The sequence below is a fragment of the Triticum aestivum genome, chromosome 2B (genome assembly GCF_018294505.1).
Source record: "Triticum aestivum cultivar Chinese Spring chromosome 2B, IWGSC CS RefSeq v2.1, whole genome shotgun sequence".
NCBI classification, from domain to species: Eukaryota; Viridiplantae; Streptophyta; class Magnoliopsida; order Poales; family Poaceae; genus Triticum; species Triticum aestivum.
The window spans coordinates 652,854,057-652,861,089 of NC_057798.1; positions in this window are offsets into that span (position 1 = coordinate 652,854,057).

Genomic DNA, 7,033 nt, shown 5'->3' on the forward strand with positions numbered 1-7,033 from the left:
TCGTTGATGCTTTGATGCAATCTTATGAGGAAAAACTTAATTTGGAAGTTTCTATACCTAGAAAACTTTATGATGAGTGGGAACCTACTAAAAAATTTAAAATTAAAGATCATGAATGCTATGCTTTGTGTGATTTGGGTGCTATTGTTTCCACGATTCCGAAAACTTTATGTGATGTGCTAGGTTTCCATGAATTTGATGATTGCTCTTTAAACTTGCACCTTGCGGATTCTACCATTAAGAAACCTATGGGAAGGATCAATGATGTTCTTATTATTGCAAATAGGACTTATGTGCCCGTACATTTTATCCTTCTTGATATAGATTGCAATCTTTCATGTCCTATTATTCTTGGTAGACCTTTCCTTAGAACGATTGGTGCAATTATTGATATGAAGGAAGGGAATATTAGATTCCAATTTCCATTAAGGAAAGGCATGGAACACTGCCCTAGAAAGAAAGTCAAATTACCTTATGAATCTATTATGCGAGCCACTTATGAATTGAATACCAAAGATGGCAACACGTAGATCTATATTCGCTTTTATGCCTAGCTACGGGCGTTAAACGATAGCGCTTGTTGGGAGGCAACCCAATTTTATTTTTGTTTCTTACTTTTTTTGCTTATGTTTAGAAATAAATATTTCATATAGCTTATTTTTTAGATGTTTTTTTATGTTTTAATTAGTGTTTGTGCCAAGTAGAACCTATAGGATAACCTACGGTGATAGTTAATTTGATTCTGCTGAAAAACAGAAACTTTTGCGTGCACGAGAATAATTTTAATAAATCACAGAAATGTTCTTTTGCATTGATTCTTTTTTCTGTAGATCAATAGACAAATTTCCCAGGATTTCCTATTTTGTTATGATTTTTAGAGTTCCATAAGTATTCGAAAGTTACAGATTTCTACAGACTGTTCTGTTTTTGACAGATTCTGTTTTTAGTGTGTTGTTTGCTTATTTTGATGCATCTATGGCTAGTATCGGGGGGTCTGAACCATAGAGAAGTTGGAATACAGTAGGTTTAACACCAATACAAAAAAATAATGAGTTCATTGCAGTAACTTATGTGGTGGTTTTTCTTTCTTGCACTAACGGAGCTTATGAGATTTCCTATTGAGTTTTGTGCTGTGAAGTTTTCAAGTTTTGGGTAAAGATTTGATTGACTATGGAATAAGGAGTGGCAAGAGCCTAAGATTGGGGATGCCCATGGCAACCCAAGATATTCAAGGACAACCAAAACCCTAAGCTTGGGGATGCCCCGGAAGGCATCCCCTCTTTCGTCTTCGTCTATCGGTAACTTTACTTGGAGCTATATTTTTATTCGCCACATGGTATGTGTTTTGCTTGGAGCGTCTTGTATGATATGAGTCTTTGCTTTTTAGTTTACCGCAATAATCCTTGCTGTACACACATTTTGTGATAGACCCACATGATTTAGAATTTATAAGAATACTCTATGTGCTTCACTTAAATCTTTTGTGCTAGATAGTTTTGCTCTATGTGCTTCACTTATATTTTCTAGAGCATGGTGGTGGCTTTATTTTGAAGAAATTGTTGATCTCTCATGCTTCACTTATATTATTTTGAGAGTCTTTTAGAACAGCATGGTATTTGCTATGGTTATAAATTTGGTCTTAGAATGATGAGCATCCAAGTTGGGTATAATAAAAACTTTCATAGAAAGTGCACTAAATACTATGATCAATTTGATGCTTGGTAATTGTTTTGAGATATAAAGGTGGTAATGTTAGAGTCGTGCTAGTTGGGTAATTATGAAATTGAGAAATACTTGTGTTGAAGTTGGCAAGTCCTGTAGCATGCACGTATGGTAAAAGTTGTGTGACAAATTTGTTGCATGGGGTGCCCTTTTAATTGTCTTCCTTATGAGTGGAGGTCGGGATCGCGTGATGGTTAAATCCTACCAACCCTTCCCCTAGGAGCATGCATAGTAGTACTTTGCTTCGAGGGCAAGTAGACTTTTGCAATAAGTATATGAGTTCTTTATGACTAATGTGAGTCCATGGATATACGCACACTCACCCTTCCACTTTGCTAGCCTTTATTATGCCGCGCAACCTTCGCCGGTATCATGCACCCATTATTTACCTTCCTCAAAACAGCCACCATACCTACCTATATGGCATTTCCATAGCTATTTCGAGATATATTGCCATGCAACTTTCCACCGTTCCTTTTATTGTGACACGTTCCATCATTGTCATATTGCTCTTTGCACGATCATGTAGTTGAAATCGTATTTGTGGCAAGGCCACCTTCATAATTTTTCATAGATGTTACTCTTGATTCATTGCATATCCCGGTACACCGCCAGAGGAATTCACATAGAGTCATATTTTGTTCTAAGTATTGAGTTGTAATTCTTGAGTTGTAAATCAATAAAAGTGTGTTGATCTTCATTATTAGAGCATTGTCCCAAGTGAGGAAAGTATGATGAAGACTATGATTCACCCACAAGTCGGGATGAGACTTCGGACTTTACAAAAAAATAAAAGAGGCCAAAGAAGACAAACAAATAAAAAAAGAAAAAAAAGAAAAAAAATTAAATGAGAGAAAAGAGAGAAGGGACAATGCTACTATCTCTTTTCCACACTTGTGCTTCAAAGTAGCACCATGATCTTCATGATAGAGAGTCTCCTATGTTGTCACTTTCATATACTAGTGGAAATTTTTCATTATAGAACTTGCCTTGTATATTCCAATGATGGGCTTCCTCAAAATGCCCTAGGTCTTCATGAGCAAGCAAGTTGGATGCACACCCACTTAGTTTCTTTTGTTGAGCTTTCATATATTTATAGCTCTAGTTCATCCGGTGCATGGCAATCCCTACTCACTCACATTGATATCTATTAATGGGCATCTCCATAGCCCGTTGATACGCCTAGTTGATGTGAGACTATCTTCTCCCTTTTTGTCTTCACAACTACCACCATATACCACACATAGTGCTATGTCCATGGCTTGTGGTCATGTATTGCGTAAGAGTTGAAAAAGTTGAAGTGCGTTAAAAAGTATGAACCAATTGCTTGGCTAAAACCGGGGTTGTGCATGATGGGAGTATTTTGTGTGATGAAAATGAAGCATGGCCTAACTATATGATTTTGTAGGGATAAGCTTTCTTTGGCTATGCTATTTTGATAAGACATGATTATTTGTTAGTATGCTTCAAGTATTACTATTTTTATGTTTTATAAGCTTTTATCTTGAATCACTTGGATCTGAACAATCATGCCACAATAAAGAAAATTACATTAAGAAATATGCTAGGTAGCATTCCACATCAAAAATTCTGTTTTCATCATTTACCTACTCGAGGATGATCATGAATTAAGCTTGGGGATGTTTGATACGTCTCCAACGTATCAATAATTTTTGATTGTTCCATGCTACTATATTACCCATTTTGGATGTTTATGGGATTTACTTTACACTTTTATATCATTTTTGGGACTAACCTACTAACCGGAGGCCCAGCCTGAATTGCTGTTTTTAGCCTATTTCAGTGTTTCGAAGGAAAGGAATATCAAATGGAGTTCAAACGGAATGAAACCTTCGGGAGCGATCTTTTTTGGAACAAACGCAATCCAAGAGACTTGGAGTGGATGTCAAGCAGCGAAGGCGGCCACGAGGGTGCCCGGCGCGCCCTAAGGGGGTGGGCGCGTCCCCACCCTCGTGGGCCCCTCGAGCATCAACCGACATACTTCTTCCTCCTGTATATATCCACGTACCCCGAAAACATCCAGGAGCACCACGAAAAACTATTTCCACCGCCGCAACCTTCTATGTCCGCGAGATCCCATCTTGGAGCATTCGCCGACACTTCACCGGAGGGGGAATCAACTACGGAGGGCCTCTACATCATCTCCAAGGCCTCTCCGATGAGTTGTGAGTAGTTTACTACAGACCTTCGGGTCCATAGTTATTAGCTAGATGGATTCTTCTCTCTCTTTGAATCTCAATACAATGTTCTCCTCGATCTTCTTGGAGATCTATCCGATGTAACTCTTTTTGCGGTGTGTTTGTCGAGATCCGATGAATTTGTGGGTTTATGATCAAGTTTATCTATGAGAAATAGTTGAATCTTCTCTGAATTCTTTTATGTGTGATTGGTTATCTTTGCAAGTCACTTCTAATTATTAGTTTGGTTTGGCATACTAGATTGATCTTTCTTGCAATAGGATAAGTGCTTAGCTTTGGGTTCAATCTTGAAGTGTCCTTTCCCAGTGATAGCAGGGGCAGCAAGGCATGTATTGTATTGTTGCCATCGAGGATAAAAAGATGGGGTTTATATCATATTGCGTGAGTTTATCCCTCTACATCATGTCATCTTGCTTAATGCGTTACTCTGTTCTTATGAACTTAATACTCTAGATGTAGGAAGGAGTCGGTCGATGTGTGGAGTATAGTAGATGCAGGCAAGAATCGGTCTACTTGTCACGGACATGATGCCTATATACATGATCATGCCTAAATAATCTCATAACTATGCACTTTTGTATCAATTGCTCGACAATAATTTGTTCACCCACCGTAACACTTATGCTATCTCGAGAGAAGCCACTAGTGAAACCTATGGCCCCCGGATCTATCTTTTATCATATAAGTTTTCCACCTACTTTTATTTTCATCTTTTATTCTCCAATCTATATCATAAAAATACGAAAAATATTTATCTTATCTTATTATCTCTATCAGATCTCACTTTCGCAAGTTACCGTGAAGGGATTGACAACCCCTTTATCGCGTTGGTTGTGAGGTTCTTGTTTGTTTTTGTAGGTGCATGGGACTTTTGAGGAGCCTCCTACTGGATTGATGATTATTATGATGACATGTATGCCATAAAGAGTAATAAATATTCTATGCGTGTGCATCATGAAATGAGGTCTGTATGTGATAGTTATATTATTGAATGCATTCATGATGCCTCTGAAAATATCTCAATAATATCAAATATCTTCTCTATATGTTGATTGTTTTAAAGTTGCACTGGTTTTGCCTTCCTATGCTAGTTGATTCTTGTTCCCATAAGCTGTTTTCTCACAAAACCCCAATGCATAGGAAGTGGGTTAGACTTAAATATGCTGGGCATATGCTTCATGATGCTCTTGTTATGTTTCAATTCATATCTTTTATGCGAGCATCATTGAAATCATCATGCCCAGCATAAAAGGCATTAAAGAAAAGCGCTTGTTGGGAGACAACCCAACACTTTTACCTACTGTTTTGGTATGCTCACATGATTAGGATATTGTAGTAATCATGTTTTATTGTCTTTGGTTCAATAAAGTGCCAAGTAAAGACTTTGGGATCATGTTTGGTGATAGTTGATTTGATCTTGTTGAAAAACATAAACTCTTGTGCTCACGAAAAAATAGCTCTCATTTTTAACAGAAGAGTTCTTTGGAGTTGATTCTTTTTTCAGAAGATTAATATAAAAATTTCCCACGTGTTCATAATTTGTTCATAATTTTTGGAGTAGCAGAAGTATGGTTTCAGTACAGATTACTACAGACTGTTCTGTTTTTGACAGATTCTGTTTTCAATGCATGGTTTGCTTGTTTCCTTGTTTCTATGTCCTATATTGCTCAATATAAATTGTGGAAATGATATGCTAAAGTAGGAATTGTGTGTAAACAATTATGAATCTTGTCTTTTACAGTACCAAAAGTGATATGTTTTGCTCTTTATCATACTAACCTATCTCACAAGGTTCCGTTAAGTTTTGTGTGTTTGAAGTTTTCAAGTTTTGGGTGGGACGTCGATATGAGGAGAATAAAGAGTGACAATACCCTAAGCTTGGGGATTCCCAAGGCACCCCAAGGTAATATTCAAGGAAGATCCAAGCAACTAAGCTTGGGGATGCCTCGGAAGGCATCCCCTCTTTCGTCTCTAACATTATCGGTAACCTCACTTGGAGCTATGTTTTCATTCGTCACATGATATGAGTTTTACTTGGAGCGTAAATTTCTTTTCTTAGGATTTGCATGATGTTATTTAGAATAATATTTTGCATCTTTTATTTCAATAAAAGTGGCTATGATAGCCTTTGCCATTCTTATTTTACAAGTTTACATGTTGCTGTTTCAAAACAGAAAGTTTATCGCTATTGCAAAAATTTCCTAGAAAAGTCAGAATATGATAAATTGTTGAAACGTTTTGCAAAATAACCTATGATAAATTTCCTAAAGTGTGGTGTTTTTCTCATAATATTTGGAGTTAGAGAAGTATGATGAATATTGCATTATTTACAGACTATACTATTTTAGCAGATTGCTGTTAAGTTTGCATTGTTTGCATATGTTTGCTTGCTTTTTGATTCTATTTGAGGATAGGGGTATTAAATATGCAGGAATTTATTATGCAATGTTGAATAATAATTTTAGTGATTTGCTACAGTAGAGAATGATAAGGTTTTGCACTGATTTATACTAACTTATCTCACGAGTTCTTGTTGAGTTTTGTGTGGATGAAGTTTTTGAGATTTAGGGAAACCGTGATATCATAGGAATTAAGGAGACACAAAAGTTCAAGCTTGGGGATGCCCAAGGCATGCCAAGCTAATATTTCAATAAGTCCCAAGCATCTAAGCTTGGGGATGCCCCGGTAGGCATCCCACGTTTCTTCTTCACAAAATTATCGGTTAGTATTGGTTGAGCCTAAGTTTTTGCTTCTTCACATGCGTTGTGCCACTCTTGAAATGCCATTTTATTTTGTTTTTTCTTGTTGTTTTAATAAAATACTTAGATCTGAAACTTTTAAATAAGAGAGAGCCCTTACATAGCTATCTATTTACTTAACTACTTGCATGATCTTCACTTATATCTTTTTGGAGTAGTTTGTCATTTACTCTTGAGCTTCACTTATATCCTATGAGTAAATTGTTGAATAAACTGAATGTCAAGAAGTTGAAATCATATCATGCCTAGTGGTAGCTTCACATTGGGTTTAGAAAGTGAAATCTTTTGAGGCTTGGCAATCACAATATTGGTCATACAAGCAATTCACGAATA